Raw genomic sequence first — 19,189 nt, forward strand, 5'->3', positions numbered from 1 at the left:
CAAATTATGCATATATATATATAAATAACTTGTAATTATACCATAAAATTACACATTGTAACAAATTTTTGTTGTTGTTGTTCCTGGGCAGAAAGTGTTATTTCCCAGTTGCTTATGCCTAAAGTAAATGGAAAAGACCTATTTTTCTCTTCAAACTTTGTTTTTGTGATCCGGGAGCGTATAACGAAAACATGATGGGAGACTATATTTGGGAGCTGATACGTGAAAGTGATTTACACTGCAGTCGCAAATCTCGGAAAACTACTCATTTATAAACATTTTTTAAAACTTTGGTATAAATACATTTATAAATGAAAATGTGCACATTTGCCCGTTTTTACATAGAAAATAGGTTAATTTCTAAATTTCATTATCCAGATCACAAAAGCAAAGTTTGAAGGGAATAATGACCATTTTCTGTACTTTTACAACATAAGCGATTAAGAAGTAACACATACTATCCAGGAACAAAATTTGTGTTACGTAGTGTCATTTGTTATACAGAGTTTTTATTTGTATTAAGTTTTCACAGATATTTTCCTGCCAATATTCTATTACTGGCCGTTTGCAGGTTGTGGCGTGAATACTTCAGTGGTTACTTTAAACATAAAAAATAAAAACATTCTTTTATGTACACACAAAAGCCTCATGTAGGCTCATACAAAGTATTCTATATTTTTCAAAACATACAGCTTTAGTTATTATATGTTGTTGGATTTTTTACATAAATAAAAACTCATGCTCCCAAAATACTGACTAATAAAAGTCAAATCTTAAAACACACAAGCATACATATAAAATGGATACACTTAAAGATTAAATTAATCCAACCCAAGTATAATTACGGTAAACTCGAGTAGTGCTGGGCAATAAACTATGCCAACACCACCCAAGACGACGACAGTGTATAATCTCTCTCTGTATTTGACTTCGATTTTAAGACAGCTTTTGTGGTAATGATGTAGAGTATATACTAAGCCAGTTACTTGTGTTCGAAAAGTCACTGTGCACTTATATATTTATTAACAAACATGTTTCAATGTAGAATACAGGAGGTAAATATGAATGACAATTATAAACAATGTTGAAAGTGACCCCCGTTGGCATCAATACAGGCCTGGATCCTCCTTATTTTGTTTTTAAACACTGCTATCAGTTGCTGGCTTGAAATAGACTGAATAACATATGATTACAAAACTGCATAGTGACTTTCCGAACACGTTGTACAAATGAATCCAGTAGTTTCTAAAAAAAAAAAAAAATGTTTATTTTGATAACGTTCACTGCAAAGCTACATTAACGTATAGGTTAAAGATTAACCCACAGCTCGTAATCCTACCTCATTCGTTAGACTTCAGTAATACGATGCTGTAGTTTCAATCAAAGTTGCATTTATCTACGAGTCCACACTTGCGTATTAAGACTTGAGTTGATAAGAGACAACTAAGAACCGTATATAGTTCTTCTTTCACAAAAGTGGTCTGTGTAAGAGAAATGTCATGTACCTAAATATTACAAACCTTTTGCGATTTGAAGGAGAAGAAAGTGTTTTAAAATAACCTGTAAAATCCGGTATTTAGTTTCCTGTATCTTATATATAGGTCTTCGTGAAGGATCGTATTAAAGTTATTTAGTAGAAACTTTGGCGAAAACCACTTCCGATGAAGCTCGGGTTTCTGTGTTCACTTCTGCTTTGTTGAGAATATCGTTGCTTGTAAAGAAATACACGAAACGATCACGAGCCTCTTATAATGAAAGTCAACAGTATAGTTTCTTTTTCTTTGTTCATGGAGGACGAATAGGGAGAATGTTGACTGTCTAGTATGAAAAAACAAGATGACTGTCGCTTTGTTTAACAGGTCATACAAGCTTGAGCTGTCGTTGATTGGAAACCTGAAATCATGACGTTATTATTTTCATGTATAATAATTATATTTTCAATATACGAAATATATATATGGTGTATCGATATATTTTGATAAGAACGAAAATATGAACAATGTCGCATGTTTAATAGTCTCGTAAGTTTTTATTAAAAACACGCATTCATATATACTGATTATAACTTCGTAGTCGCATAGATCATGTTAGGGTGGAGTCGCCAACTATTTAATAACCGCGCCCGATTGCGATCAGGTTCTTGTAGGCGATATGAATTAGCAAGACGTGCACACACATACAAACAGCTAGACCGAAAGAAATATCTACGTCGAGGATATTTGGCGAATAATTTACTGGACAGAAAGTTAGTTACTTAAGTAAGGTTTGTGTGTTTTGTGCATTTTGTAAAACAATGAATAACTATGGTTTTAAGTAAAACTAGTTTTCGTGTGTGATACTAGGTATTAATTGTTAACATACTAGGATTTAAAGTCACAGTAAAATATAGTGAGAGATATTATACATGGTTAGCTGCTGTTTTACCCAAATATTGAAGTTTAATAACTAAATGAAACCTACATACAAGTCGACATTTTTGCCTTTGTAAAGTGCGTTTTTTGTTCTACACTGTTCTTGGCTGTAGGTTTTGTCATTGATTTTCTAATTTTCGTTAACAACTCCATGGTTTAAACTATTTCATGGCTAATTAATGCTTAGTCTATGAAACAGATTTTAAAAATTATTTAGCTTTTTACCAATAACAACTTCAAAATAAATATTTTAGACTTGGAACTTATTATGAATAAAGAAAGGATACATACAAATATATTGAATATTTACAGAATACACCGAAGAATCCTATGCGTGCTATGCTGCCTATGCAGCTTAAACCACGAAGCGCGTGACTCCACCTTCTTATGGTATCTTTCCCTGTAAAATACACGTGCGTAGTGACGTAACGTTCTTCTAGCCAGTTGTGTACGAGCTCTGCTGCCAAGATACGAGCACTCCTTTTGCCTGGTATGAAATACCAAGATGAACGCCTAGAAGAAAATCACATAAAGGTGCTTATCAGTGTACGTTATTGAGTGGTGCTTTATTGGGAAGAAATATTAAATGCTTCATGCCTAGCGAATCAAAAGAAATAGCGAAAACGAAACTCAAAAACCACGTGAGTTCGCCATGTCTGGATTTTTGATATTTCATATTGAACTTGTCCAAAAGGTCATCAACCGCTTTGATTATCAGTGTTTAAAATATTCAACAATGTTTACTTAACTAAATAGAATGAATTAAAACCAGTTTTTGTTTTTATTTTAGTTAAGCTGCTAGCGAAGTTAAGCATAAATTATTTTATAAATAACTTAGCCAATAACGTCTTTAATAGTTGGCATGCATGTTGTCTGACGTCATTTAATCTGCCGAGATTTAAATATTAATATTGTTTGAAGATAAAGTAGCAATTGATGTGTACGTTAATACTAATTTAACGACATTTGTTCTTCAACGTTTGCGGTTGGTAAACGTAATGCTTATTATTACTCATAAATCATTAATAATGACCAAAGTAGTTTAAACGCCTCTTATCGTGTCATATTAAATAAAGTAAAATCAAGTTGTTTTTACATTTCTACACAGAAATTATGTACGTTAGTTTAACCTTGATTCTACCTTTACGGTACATGTGTTTTATTATTATAATTCAGTGATGACCGAAGAAGGTCGAAACGTTGTTCGCTCCTCTACGTAAAAAAATTTTCTCAACCCAAACAAGCCGTTTTTACATACATATTATTATTATTATTGTTCTGTGGATAAAAAAATGTTTCAGTAGTCTTGTATTCCATGTGACTGAGAAATGTAAAATGTGTCATTAATAGGGAATAAGCATGCATGAAAGAATGAGACGTTTTTGTGTTTCACGTTTTTAAAGAATACGAGATAAAACACAGGAAAACAGTGCATTTAAAGTGAAACCGAAAAATTATGTACACGTACCCACAAATTACAAGTTTCACTTCCTTACGTGTGTCTGTTGTGTCACCAACACCTAAGGCATAGATTATAGATGTGTTTCAAATAGTTAGGGTAATAAATGTCATGAACGTATCTCAGAACGGCTGGTATTGATAAATGTTATACCCATACCAGCCGTTCTGAGATACATTTTTATTTCAAATGGGTTTCTTGTCATCAAAATTTTCATGAACGTATTTCGGTATTTATGCTATAGAATTAAATAAAATATTTCTTTATATAATAAAAGTACAAATCTTGGTTTGTTAATTTATGGAAATGCCTGAATACTAGGAATTGTATTGGTAATGGATATGGCACAGTAAATGTCTATTAGTATTATGTCCTATTAAGAAGTCGTTCAGAATTCACTTTTCGTATGAAGAGAAGCCTTTAAAAGTGATGATTTACATAATTTTAATATATCTTTATCATATTTTTTAAAAATTCGAAATGTTTTTGAAGGGACAGCATATCATTTTATCTAAATACGACCAAAGTGTTCGTACATAATGCATATATTTTAGTATTATAGCGAGTAGCCCGTTATCGATTGCTTTCGACTGGGTTACGTGTTATCGACCGAGTGCAGTTTGTTCTGGTAGTTCCTAGCCATGGTAGAGGTTCAAGCAGAACTACTCGAATAGCTCAATGTTATACTAGTGATGTGCTTTAGTCCTTCCAACTCCTTTGTATTTTGTTGCGCAAAGAAAATAGTAGCGTTGCCCCGCATTTCCTCGTGTTTAGAAAGTGTTTATGTGTACGCTGGTTTGTAGCTTGTATTCACAGGAAAATAAGCCCTAGTTATTTAAGGAAATAGCTTGTACATGATCTCTTGTTTTGTATAATAAAAAAAATCTTTAAAATATGTAAGCCAGGATATAAACATATGATTTACGATTAAAAGGAATACAACGTAAAACTCTCACACATTAAAGAGTTATTAAAAACAGGAACTTGCCCTAAAATAACTACATATGACACTGTCTTTAGGTATAACGGTAAGAGCACGTCTACCACATGTTTCCGCCACTTGTTGCTAATGAAGATTCATTTACTTTGTATTTTACTGCCGCGTTTTTATGTTTTTTGTATTTTAAAATTCTACACGTTTAACCAATATTAACTCGACTACATGTACAAGGAATTTTATAGATTCCATATTTATCAATTCCTTCTATGGTATCTTTTGTATTCATGAGACTATTTAATTTATAACGGAGAGAGAATATTACATTAAATTCTGTGTATTTTTCATTATATTATCGCTTCTGGTAGATAAGCCTTGAACATGTGATAAACAGACTTCCATGTTATATACTTCACATTGTCCCTTTAACCTTGTGTTAACATTGTTATTTTGCTGATATGTTTATTATGATACAGTCTATCAATAATTTCGGATGTATTTTCTTTGTATATAGTTATGTTTTAAGAACCGTAACCCTGTTTCCACCTAACAATAGTAAATTCATATATTTAAGGCTCTAAATACAAATGTGGAAAAGGTGGATATTTTGTGGTCATGGATGACAAGGTATAATAACTATTTATTCTTTAAGATTTTAACGTTGCATTTCTTTTAATTGTAAATATGTTTTGCGCAAATGCCGTTTTTAAATTATTTAACAAAAATGTATTTTAAGAAATTCACATGGGTTCATAATACGTTAGTGCAATTGGAAAAGAAAAATTATTAATATTCGCTGGGTTTTACACAGAGAACTAGGAATATTAACAATGGATTAATGAAAATAATAGTTTAAAAATAAACAAAACATGAACAAGTGTCTCCTTTACAGCAGCCACTTGTCACTCAGTGGCACAGCGGAATGTCTGCGGGCATACAACGCGAAAAACCGGGTTTTCATACATGTGATCGACAGAGCACTTATAGTCTGTTGTGCAGCTTTGCACTCAACTACAGCTAACCAACCAGCTATTGGTTTATAACGCTATAAGTAATATATAGACAACACTGGACCGGACCGCTTGACTTTTCATGGTTGTTCTTTCATACCTATGCATGAGAAAAGTTGTTTTAATTCGCCTTTTCTTTTTCCATAAATTCTTGTAAAGTCTGGCATGTTATTTCATATATCAGTTAACCCTTAAAAAATAAAACTATCTCAACTGGAACCTAGCGTGACCTTTAGTCTTAGTGTCATCAGAATACAGAACAAACAAAGCAGGGGTATTTATCCTTCCGATTACTTGTATAATCTTACCTTACAAGAAACCTTAATCCTATAAAAAATCATTAAATGCTTTCCATTTTGAGAATCATCCTAGTAGCTAAATCCTTCTCTACATAGAGAACAAAACTGTATATATATTATTTCAAGTAGCACCAACAAGTTTGATACCAACACGCTTTACAAACGATTAATTATTTGAGGTAAACTATCATAGTAGTCGATACCTTACGCATCTTCTAGATGTAACAGTTTTACCAATGGTTTGTTACTAATTTTGACAGTCGTATCTATATGACTAACATTGATTTAATTACTCTACACTGTTCAGTGCTTTTTTTCAAATTCCCACGTTTGTTTAACTAAATGGCATCTGGTAAAATAATTAAAATAATAAAAAAATCTGTTTATTTTGTTGTTAATTTTTTGTAATAATTTGCATGTAATGTTTTTGATAAAAGAAAAGAAAACAAGTTAGAGTGCTCGATACTCGCCTTCCTTTACTGAATTGTTAAATTTTAACAAAAACAATTTATTAGAAATTCCGATTTAATAATGTTTACTGAAACTTTTCCAAATTTCGTGAAGGTACATAAATCATATCGTATCGGACTATGTATTGATACAATAGTTTCACCATACGATTTTCGTGTCGCTGTATCGGCGATTTGGTTTGAATTTCGCACAAAGCTACACGAGGGCTATCTGCGCTAGCCGTCCCTAATTTAGCAGTGTAAGACTAGAAGGAAGGCAGCTAGTCATTACCACCTACTGCCAACTCTTTGGCTACTCTTTTACCAACAAATAGTGGGATTGACCGTCACGTTATAACATCCTCACGGCTGAAAGGGCGAGCATGTTTAGTGCGATTGGGATTCGAACCCGCAACCCTCGGATTACGAGTCGAGGGCCTTAACCACCTGGCCATGCCGGGCCTAGGATTTAAGTATCACAATTCTTCCTGGTGGCTGAACGGTAAGTATAAGAGTCTATAGCACTAAATATCGGGTTTCGATACTCGCAAGGATCAAAGCACAGAGAATCGTGTAGCTTTGCGCTTAATAACAAACAAAATAAGTGTCACGATTAACAATTGACCTGGTGGTGGTAGAGCTGGACACGTAACCTTCGGGGCTGAAATCCTTTCAAAAATATATTTGCCCTTTAAACCGTGGGAGCGTTATAATGTGTTCATCAACCCCATTGTCTGTTGGTAAATAGTAGTGCAAGAGTTGGCGGCGGTTGGCGTTGACTAGTTGCCTTTCCTCTAGTCTTATCATTTCAAAATTAGGAATGGCTAGCGCAGATAGCGCTCGAGTAATTTTGTGCGAAATTTAACAAACATCCAGAGTTACTCATGAATATTTGAACAAGTAAGGAAAACAAGCAAGTAGAAAACCCTTCTTTTACTTCGTTAGCACAAGTATATAAAATAATGTTTAGAAACGAACAGTCGACACTGCCCAAAACTGTAACTGTAGACAGACAACGCTATTTTTGTCTACTCGAAGCCATAAGTCTCGTCTCAGACGCAGTCCGAATAAGCACAACCAGGAGAGACCAGTTGATTACTTGTACGTTTCAAGAGCACAGTACTCACTCGTTTGAAATGTCACTATGCTGAAGTAGGTGATCATTCATTGTACACCAACAAACACGAGTTGGTTGTTTGCTCTTTTTTTTTTTTTTAGAAATGTGTTTATAGCATCGAGGTCGCGAATTTGAAGAGCAAGACAATAAATGTAAGAAAAGTAAAAACAGCTGTTTTGGCTTTAAATAAAAAAGATCTTATGTCTACGTCATGAAATACGTAATTTACAGTTTATTATAAGAAGGCGCTATAAATTTTAGTCGAGTGCCTTAACCACCTCACCATGCCGGGCCCTGTATCCCGGACCTTTAGTAATTATACCACCATATATAGTGCCTAGACCAGGGGTGCCCAAACCGTGGCTTTTTGACATATAATGTGCGTTTCGCGAAAATATATTGGCTGAGCTCCTTTCTGTATCACAATTAATATGAAAGGTAAATAAAAAAAAAAAATTTCAACGGGGTATAAACTGAGAGCCCACTCGATTCAAACTTAAGTTTAATGTTCACGGTGAGTAAATATATTTAATAATTTAAATTCTAATTTTAATGCTAGATTTGAGTTGAGGATTAAAGAAATTCCGGATCAGCAAGGATTGCAGAGGAATTGTGCTGGAGAATCAGTAATCGCAGAAGCCGGTGCTGACAATGTTAGTTTTAGTGGGCATGGCTTGCGATTGCGTGATTGTGGTGTGTGTGGCTGTGTTGCGAAAAAAAAAGATTTGTTGAGTGTTAGTGTGATACTTGCTGGTCGTTGTAGAGTTTGGTTGCGTTGCTCATGTTGGAGAAATTTGTTGAGTGTTAGTGTGATACTTGCTGGTCGTTGTAGAGTTTGGTTGCGTTGCTCATGTTGGAGCCTATTGTTTCTTTTCACTTTAATTTTTAGAAGTGTCTGTGAAAATTTTATGAAGGTTGATGGCGTCATCAAATTGTAAGAACCGAAAGTATGAAGATGAAAACAGAAATTTTAATTTAGAGTGGGAAGAAGATTTTGCATTCACCGTTAAAGGAGGTAAACTTTTGTGTCTTACAGTTACGATAGAAAGTGTTTTCTACCCCTAAGTCGTGAATAATTTTTCCGCATAACTTAAAAAGTATCACGATTAGAGTAATGAAAGTATGGCATATTATAAATATTATACCAACACACATCTACATAAATATTTATGTAAATTAAACGAGAAATAAACTGTTTATAAACAAATAACCAAACGGAGGAGGGGCAGAAAGTGTTCGTACAGTTCATAAAGTGTGAAAAACTGATATTCCCGTAAAAAAATTGTGTAATTTGGCGAATAAACTACATTATACCATTCCAGAACTAGACACTTGGTTCATAATTATTAGAATTTAGCAAGCAAAAAATGAACTTCCGGCAATTTAGCGCCGTCTCCGTCATTATCTGCTTGGTCATCATGGCGAACAGGAAACAACTGTCCAGTTATTTAAAAAACCGAATTACGGCAAAATACAAGTCTCGTGTGTCTCTTTCCTGTATTGCTACACAACTTAATGTGCCGAAATCTACTGTTCCAAGCATAATTGCCAAGTTTAAGCTTACAGGATCAACTGCTAACCTCCCTCGTTCCGGGCGCCCCACCAAAACTTCCAGAGAGAACCAAGAGGAAGGTTCTCAGAGAAGTTAGTAGGAACCCTCAACACGTAATGATATACAGAAACTGGTAAGGGAAACTGGGGTTGAAGTAAGCACCTCTACAGTTACGAACATGTTACGCTCTTCTGGGTTCAAAGCATGCCGTCCTCGTAGAACTCCATATTTAAAGCCTGTTCATTTAGAAGCACGATTGAGGTATGCAAGAAAGCATGTAGATAAACCATTTACCTATTGGAAGAGTATTCTTTGGTCAGACGAGATTAAATCGAGCTTTTCGGCCACAATGATGTTCGCTGTATTTTCCGTAAGAAGGGGAACGAAATCTTATTAAAATAAAACATCATCCCTACAGTTAAACACAGAGGTGGCTCGATCATGCTATGGGGTTCCTTCAGCTCTTTTGGTGTGGGCAGCCTTCACCGCGTCAACAGAATCATGAAAAAACAAGAGTACGTTGATATATTAGGCACTTATGTCAAGAATGATGCTCGGAACTTGCGGCTTGGGCATCGTTGGATCTTCCAGCACGACAATGATCCTATGCACAAATCGAAATATGTGCAATCCTGGTTGCAGAGGAACCATATAAGCGTTCTGGAGTGGCCATCGCAGTCACCCGATCTCAATCCAATTGAAAACGTTTGGCATGAGCTGAAGACCAGGGTTCATCAGCATCATCCGACATACTTGAAAGAGTTGGAGGCCTTTTGTAAAAAAGAATGGAAGAAAATATCAAACGATCATGGAGGGATATGAGGAGAGATTGCGTCAAGTAATTCACCTGAAAGGCTGCACAACTGATTATTAAAGTAGACTCACGAACACTTTCTGCCCCTCTTGCGTTTGGTTATTTGTTTATAAACAGTTTAGTTGTCGTTCAATTTGCATAAAAATGTATGTAGATGTGTGTTATTATAATATTTATAATATACCATACTTTCTTTATCCTAATCATGATACCTTTTAAGTTATGAGGAAAAAAACTACTCACGACGCAGGGGTACGAACACTTTCTGTCGTAACTGTATCTGTAATGTGCTACTCAGTCATTATAAAGCCAGTAACTTGAAACGCCACTATGAAACAAATCATAAAAACGTTTCGTCTGGTTATCCACTTGAATCTGAATTACGGAAAAACAAGTTAACTGTGTTAAAATCATCACTAAATAGCCTGCAGACACTGTTGACAACGTTCAGTAAGGAAGTTGATACAACGACTGAAGTTAGTTTTGTTATATCATGGAATATTGCTCGTGCTAAACGCCCATATTCTGATGGTGAATTTGTTAGGAGAATATCGCTGAAGTTGTTGCAGTGTTAGATCCAAATAACACAAAACTTCAGCGACTAATAGCACAAACATCAGCTTCACGCCACACTACAGAGAGACGTTTGTCCCAGATCAGTAATGATGTTGCAGGCAAAATGATTTAAAGAATTCCCTTGCATTGAGCTTAGCACTTGAAAAATCTACAGACGTACAGTACAACCAACAACTGGCGGTATTTGTTCGTTATGTTTCCTCTGATATAACTGTGAAAGAAGAGATGTTTGACTTAAAGAAACAACTCGTGGTGTTGACGTTAAAAATGCACTTGACAGAGCCTTAACAAATGCTGATATTCCATTGGATAAACTTCTCAGTGTTGCAACAGGTGGAACACCTCAATGGTAGGAAAAAAATGCAGGATTAATTGTATTTATGAAAAGTAATTCCAACTTCCCAGAGTTTATCTCTGTTCATTGTATTATTCTTCGTGAACACCTGGCAGTCAGGTACTTCAAGTATGAAGATGCTATGAAATTTGTTCTATAAATTGTCAGTTTGATCCGACAGTTCAAAAATTTTATTCAAGAATTGGAGCTTGAAGATAAACCCAGCGATATCTCTTTCTATTGTATTCTACTGTCGACCACCAATGTCTTAAATAGGTTTGTGGATCTGTTGGAGCCTATTATTACTTTTCTTGAAGAAAAGAAAAGATTTTATCCTCAACTGGGAAATGATGAATAGTTGCAAGATCTAATGTTCCTTACGGATGTAATGAGTCATTTACAAACTCTCAACTCGGTACTCCCGGGGAAAGGTAAGATTGTTTCTGATCTTACTCAAAATTTTTCAGCTTTCCGAATAAAATAATATTTTTTCAAAGAGACATATTGTCAAGAAACTTCAGTTACTTTCCCAATCTCAAAAGGAGAGTACATTCCCTGATATTGAAATGAAAGACCACAAACTGGAAGAATACAAAGGTAAATTAGAAGGACTGCTTGATAATTTCTTAGACAGGTTTGAGGACTTACAGAAGCTGAAGCTCTGCTTCGCCTTTCTTGTAAATCCATTTATGGTTGATATGATCAATGACAATTGTTCAGTTCTCGAACCTCTGGTTACAGAATAATCTGCTGTGGAAATGGAACTAATAGAACTACAGTTGGACCTGGGTTTAAAGATGATCCATAAATACCATTCTACAACTGAGTTCTGGAAGCAAGTTCCAGAAATGAAATGTCCTGAACTGAAGAAAACCATACTGCTATGAATCACTGTACTATGTAATGAAGTTTGGGAAGTCGAAGCCTCGTGCAATCCTTACAAATCAACACCTGGCGGAGCTAATTCGTACATCCTTGACAACACATCAGCCGGAATTTCAACGACTCACAACCAAGATGGAAACTCACAAGACCTCTACTAGCATTAAATAGCCTGATATTTTTATCAGTGTCTGTTTGTGTCAGAGAAATATTATAATAAGACTAACATTTTGTAAGATGGTATCTAATTAAAATATCTAATTTTATTGTTTTACATATTTTTCTCCATGTTTTGACCAGATACTTACTAAGACAAATATCTGTTTTTAAACCTTTTATTTATATTTTTGGCAGTCTTATTTAATGTTAATGAAATGCAAATTTTTCTTAGGTGTTTCCGTAGTTCATTACCGTTTTAAATACGCTCAATATACTTAAAACAATAACCAGCCAGGATTCTGAAAACATTTGGTATGTATATATATATATATATATATGTACTTTGTGATTACTGAAACCAGTACAAATCAACAGTTTAAAAACTACATACATTAATAAATATTATTACATACATGTATTTCTTAATATTTTTAGATAATTTATGTATCAAAACGTGCATGTAATAATAAAAACGTGTAATATTTGATCATGTCTTGTGGCTCTCAAACATCTGAAGTTTATCGTATGTGGCTCTTACGTTTAGCAAGTTTGGTCAACCCTGGCGTAGATTAACCTTTGCTGTATCTGTAATATCTTAGTCCATGTGTTGGGTTTTGGTAGTGGAAGAAATTCATCGACGGAACTGGACATGACATATGTAAAGTGGTTAACGTAACATTTTCTCATATACATTCACTCATAGGTTCTTAGAATATTCATAATGTAAGTAAGGAAACAACAACAAAGGTCCAAGTATCGAGTCCAGAGGCACTTCTCTGATAAGAAGGGTACAGTTTGATTGATATCCGTTTAATAACATATTTTCTCATTCTCTTATCCAGATACACAACATTTCCATTAACTGGTCTTTTCTACATAATATTTTTCTTCTTTTTGTAATCTAATCTTCAGTATTTTACCTCATGTAAAGCTGGTTAAATTTCACACCTTTTCCATCATTCAGGTAACGTATGAGTAAAGCAAGATATTCCTTTTAGTGAAACTGTCCTAGCTTTCTTTTATGGTATATTTCACTAAATGTATTTGCAAAGCTTCTTTAAGTATCTCTCTACAATATTTGCCACTACAGTCTGACAGGACTGTATTTTCCAGAGTTATTCCATATTATCCTAGAAACCCGATAAAGTTGTTTGTATTAGTTCAGTTGAACTACATTTAATAGATGTCTTTAGATTCCCGAGACTTAACTAACATTTAGCCTGCTTAAATGGAAACTTTCTCTAGTATATAATTCTCGCTTAACCTAAAATCTACCTCACATGTCCAACCAATCGACCTGTTGCTCTGTACATTTATTTGATATATAATCTCTCATTTAAGCCTTGTATCCTGCTAAAAAAAAGCTTAATCCTGCATCTAGCAGGACATCTTTGTTACTAAACCTGTGAAGAAGTTCTACATACTTTTTAAAGCAGCTATTCTGTTTTTTAAGCTTTCAACATTATTAACAATGGAAGTACCTAACTGACGAAAGAGTGCACTGTAACTTTTATGAGTAAGAATGCAAGAAAAAATAGACGTATCGAGCTATACTCGTTACAAGGTTGATTTTTAGTTTTGTGCGATATAGATGGTTTGCTATGATCGAAAGTTACTGTATTAATTCACTAGAAAAAGGGAATGCTTCTTAGTGCCAGAAACAAAACTGTTAGCTTAAAGTATAAAGTAAATTCTAACCCTAGTTTTTCTGTGCACTCCCACTACAAGCAACTTATATTGATAATGAGATAGTCCCCATAATGTAAATATTTATTCTCATCATTGTTGTTCCATCATGCTCAGATCCACATTCCATACAAACTAACCTCTACATCATGGTCAGCCTCTTCGTCACCATAACAACAATTTTTTTTTTCCCTTCTTATTCTTTCTAAAACTGTTCAGTCGACCGATATTCCTTTATTTCTCGCGAATCGACTTTAAAATGTGATAAGGTTAAGTTTTGGTCCAGTACGCCAGACCCTTTTTAATTTTTTTTTTTAATTTAGAAGTTTTTAAGGAATTTATAAAGATGAAATCAACTAAATATTTGTATTTTGGGCTCCTGTGCTATCATATTTATAGCAGTCAAGGTAAACGTTGGTACAAATAAATTTTCGTACGTCCAACGCTCTGAGTTTTATAGAGAGATCGAAGCTCACAAGGAAGCATTATTTTGGAGTTTTTTGTTTGGTTATTTTAGTGGGATCAAAATGGCACAAAAGCGTAATTTTAGATAATTTGGTCCACTTGCTGGCCATATTTGGACAAATGTATTTTGAAAGCTCCAAAGAACGATATAAATAATTGTGGATCTTTAGTGTCTAGCTCTATTTTCCAACAAAGAAAGCACGATTTGGTTGTTTTTTTTTGTAACAATTCATTTGTATTTGTGTTTGAGGATAGCTGACGATTTTTCGTATTAGAACGTGGTGTCATATTCTGCCGCATATGATGTATAAGGTAACATTGCAGTGATGCTCTAAAGGCCAGCAAGTGCATCAACACGTTTGTTTGTTTTTTAATTTCACGCAAAGCTATACGAGGGCTATCTGCGCTACCTACCGTCAACTCTTGGGCTACTCTTTTACCAACGAATAGTGAGATTGACCGTCACTTTTTAACGCCCCCACAGCTGAAAGGGCGAGCGTGTTTGGTGCGACGGGGATTCGAACCCGCAACCCTCAGATTACGAGTCGAACGGCTTAACCCATCTTGCCATGCCGGGTCAACATCAACACCTCTAGCGAAGTCATATAAAAGGAGTTACTAAAAGAGTTTGCCATATCATGTGTCAAAAGTTAAAACGAAAGAAAATAACTGAATATATTTTTCAAGTACTGTTTTAACAGACGCAGCAAAATGGTGTGCTTGATTATTTGTTCCTCGCTCTATTCTGAAGTAGAATACCCACTTTTCGTTGGTATAAGAGTAGTTTGGGTGAGATGACAGCGGGTGATGATGACTAGCTGCCTTCCCTCTAGCCTTACACTGCTAAATTAGGGACAGCTAGCGCAGATAGCCCTCGTGTAGCTTTGCGCGATATTAAAAAAACAATAACAACAATCTTTTCGTAAAGGTTTGCTTATTCTTGTGTAGGCGTATAGAACGTGTTGGAACATCTGGCTCTATTAAACTAAGTAGATTTAAATACGTTTCCATTAAAACTAATTTCAGTATGAATTAGTAATTTGAACTTGCTAGTGAGTTTCGCATAGAACACACACATCCTTTTTATCTTTCATAAATTTAACTCGTATGTCATTTATTAGGGATCGTAAAGCTTATTATAATCAGTTTTGAATTGTCATGTAACTCAACTTAGTAGTGGTAGAAAATAAGCATGTTTTACAGCATAGGGTGCTGTGCATAGTATATTTTCATCGTATGTTTTAAAGGTTCTGTTTATCTGTATTCAAATGGCTTAGGTTAACATGCCTATTACTAGGATAAGCTTATTAGATAAACCATATGGTCAAGATAACGTTTATTTTTATTATCAAATGAACTTTAAAAGAAGATAAGCGTTCTATATTTTTTATGTGAAACAAGGGCTTTCAGTTAGCTGCATTTCGTCTGTCTGTGTCTTAGAAAAGTGAATCACAAAATGCGTATTAATGAAAACTGACTTGTGGTGTTAGTCATGTAATGAGAGAAGAAACTATATATATTTACATGGTGACTGAAGGTGTACTTAATAACGCAGATTTACGTAGTACACTGTTTTGAAATGAGATTGGTAATAAATTGTTTATTGCTATTTCTGTCGGTTTAAATGTTGGATGTATCGCGTGTTTACCCTTTTTATGTGAAACCTGATATATAAACGCATCTAATAAACTTAACAAATATTGTCAACTGTTGTTGATATATACATTGAAGCTACCATACTATTTCCATATAGTCGTATCTGAACTTTGCTAATACGTAATTTTTTATCTACTGTAAAATAAAATTAGTATGTGTCTGTCATATAGATTAAATTATTAATATCTAATATTCTGCAGTTCATTTGTTAATCAATTGTTACTAAAATTGATGTTTCATGCCTAATCTTGACATATATTATCTTTTAAAGTATTTTAAATCTGGCAAAATTATTCACAGAAGATAGCTCTTAACTTCATCCTTCACATCTTTAGTAGTTGTTTAACACACGATAAAATAATTATTTTAGGTCGAAAGATTTTAAAAGTAAAAAAACAGGGTGGCGATGAATGGAACACTGTTTAATTACTGAACATGGTACTTTTGTTTTGTTTTTTTTGCTTTACTGAGAACACTGACCCTTAGAATTAAAACGTTTCCAACAATGTATTAATGAACTATTTATTCAGAAGACTACTACATTGTTATTTGTATCAGTGTATTGTTACAATGAGTTATTATACATCCAAAACGATTCAGCGCTTTTGTGATTACAACATATAATCATGTTCTTGATTTGTTAAATCTTAAGTAAGCCTGAATAAAATTCCTATCAGACTTAATGATTAGTTTCTGTAATCCCAAGGTAATATAGTGTTTTAAATTTATTTTACCAATTAATCCATAAATTCGTTGGAATGGAACCGTATGTTTACTCTTCCAATTATGTTCGCTGTTTCCAATAAAGTTCACTACTAAACATTTCCAAATTTCTAAGCAAATTGTGTGCTTATGAAATTACCAATTTTAAATTAACTAGACTTTTGAAAGAGTGGTTCAAGTAAATAACGAAGTTGTATATAATGTAGACTGTGTTGAACCACTTTTAAACTGAAAACAAAAATAAGTCCATTAACGTGATATGTGTCGGAAACAACGAACAGTTCTCGTCATAAAATGACTGACGTCATACCGTTGCTATGGTAACCTCCCACGCTTTGGTTACCATGCGAGGAGGAATTTGGATTCTGTAAAGCCAGCTAATAAGTAGGCTTGGCTTGCAAGTTCTCTCTTGTGAAACGAACTTGAATCATCAGTAGGACTTCACAGTATTGATTGGCAGGGACTATATGATCGATGGATGGTTTATCTTTCTCTCTTTCCTGTTTTTGCCATAGCTGTTTTGGTTTGTTTTTTTCACTGCGGTGAATAAACACAAGAATTATGTAAACTACAGGGTTAATGTAATAATTTCTATTTGTGACTGAACAATAAATCATATAGTGCTTTAACTTATAAATAGGTTTTTGCTACTCATTCTGTATTTCGTACAACATTTTGTTTGAGAAAACATGAATCGTTGATTAGATTATTATAAAATGTAGCCACATAAATCACATTATATTGAACATGGTGCTATCGTTAGAATAACAGTAATTCTTTTGGGGGTCTTTTTTTCTCCCACTACCATATATATATTATTTTATGTACCTTCTTCAAATAATACGATTCCGAATCCATTTGATGAATACAGTTAATATGAAGTGACTGAAGATGTATTTAGTAACGCAGACTTACGTAATACACTGTTTTGAAATGAGTTTGGTAATAAATTGTTTATTGCTATTTCTGTCAGTTTACATGTTGGATATATCGCGTTTTTACTCTTTTTTTGTGAGACCTGATATATGAACGCATCTCATAAACTTAACAAATATTGTTAACTATTGTTGATATATACATCGAAGCTACCATACTATTTCCATATAGTCGTATCTGAACTTTGCTAATACGTAATTTTTTATCTACTGTAAAATAAAATTAGTATGTGTCTGTCATATAGATTAAATTATTAATATCTAATAATCAGCAGTTCATCTGTTAATCAATTGTTACTAAAATTGATGTTTCATGCCTAATCTTGACATATATTATCTTTTAAAGTATTTTAAATCTGGCAAAATTATTCACAGAAGATAGCTCTTAACTTCATCCTTCACATCTTTAGTAGTTGTTTAACACACGATAAAATAATTATTTTAGGTCGAAAGATTTTAAAAGTAAAAAACAGGGTGGCGATGAATGGAATACTGTTTAATTACTGAACATGGCACTTTTTTGTTTTTTTTTTTTGCTTTACTGAGGGGCTTGGCATGGCCTAGCGCGTTAAGGCGTGCGCTTCGTAATATCTGAGGGTCGCGGGTTCGCGCCCGAGTCGCGCCAAACATGCTCGCACTCCCAGCCGTGGGGGCGTTATAAGTGACGGTCAATCCCACTTTTCGTTGGTAAAAGAGTAGCCCAAGAGTTGGCGGTGGGTGGTGATGACTAGCTGCCTTCCCTCTAGTCTTACACTGCTAAATTAGGGACGGCTAGCACAGATAGCCCTCGAGTAGCTTTGTGCGAAATTCCAAAACAAACAAAAGCTTTACTGAGAACACAGACCCTTAGAAATAAAACGTTTCCAACAATGTATTAATGAACTATTTATTCAGAAAACTACTACATTCTTATTTATATCAGTGTATTGTTACAATGAGTTATTATACATACATTCTGTATTTCGTACAACATTTTGTTTGAGAAAACATGAATCGTTGATTAGATGATTGTAAAATGTAGCCACATAAATCACGTTATATTGACAATGGTGTTATCGGTAGAATAACAGTAATTCTTTTGGGGGTCTTTTTTCTCCCAATACCATATATATTATTTTATGTACCTTGTTCAAATAATACAATTCTGAATCCAGTTGATGAATACAATTAATATGTTCGAAAATGATGAAGGCCGGTATAAGCTGCGAGTTCAAGTTCCATACACTTTTAATTCAAATAATTATATGCTGTGTTCTGACTTTTGTAGTTTTTCTTTCACATTTCTCACATTAAAAAGGTTTTAAATGGTTGATATTACCTACACTTTTGTGATTACGTTTTATCTTGGAGTTGAAAGCAGTAGGGGCGTTAAAGTTTCCAAAACGTTCGTAGTAATTTGCATATAATGTGTAGTAATTGGATTATACTCGTTCAAACTCCAAAATATTTAAACCGAATTTTACAAATGAAAGAATTGTTTAAATATATTCATTGCATAACAGGTACATTAATTGCTTAGATGAAAAAATAGCACAAAGTATCACAAAAACAAAATATAATTATTCAGAAGTAAAGAAAAAAAGAGTAAATATTTGTTCGAATTGACATGATACTCGAACAAAGATGCGGCTTTTCTCTCTTGTACCATTGTTTAATGTTGAATTGTGAGGATGCAATATGACCAGCAGTTCTAAAATTGCTAATTATAAGAACTTCTGGGTGAAA

General features: G+C 34.0%; 1 protein-coding gene and 2 long non-coding RNA genes across 6 annotated transcripts in view; 2 read left to right on the plus strand and 1 right to left on the minus strand.

Annotated features, from left to right (window-relative positions):
- LOC143251060 (uncharacterized) overlaps positions 1-2,840 on the minus strand; it is a 30,915-nt gene extending 28,075 nt beyond the window's left edge. For all 4 annotated transcript variants that reach the window (XR_013028480.1, XR_013028476.1, XR_013028477.1 and 1 more), the window contains exons 1-2: positions 2,703-2,840; positions 1,340-1,893 (exon numbers count right to left, since the gene is read on the minus strand). This is a non-coding gene — a long non-coding RNA (uncharacterized LOC143251060). The remainder of the gene's footprint in view (positions 1-1,339; positions 1,894-2,702) is intronic.
- The window catches only part of LOC143251056 (uncharacterized), a 135,402-nt gene that overhangs the window by 37,418 nt on the left and 78,795 nt on the right, over positions 1-19,189 (plus strand).
- Positions 1,887-6,562, plus strand: LOC143251069 (uncharacterized). Its single transcript, XR_013028481.1, has 2 exons — positions 1,887-2,263; positions 2,724-6,562. It is a non-coding gene; the product is annotated as an uncharacterized LOC143251069 (long non-coding RNA).

The sequence above is a fragment of the Tachypleus tridentatus genome, chromosome 1 (genome assembly GCF_004210375.1).
Source record: "Tachypleus tridentatus isolate NWPU-2018 chromosome 1, ASM421037v1, whole genome shotgun sequence".
Taxonomy (NCBI): Eukaryota; Metazoa; Arthropoda; class Merostomata; order Xiphosura; family Limulidae; genus Tachypleus; species Tachypleus tridentatus.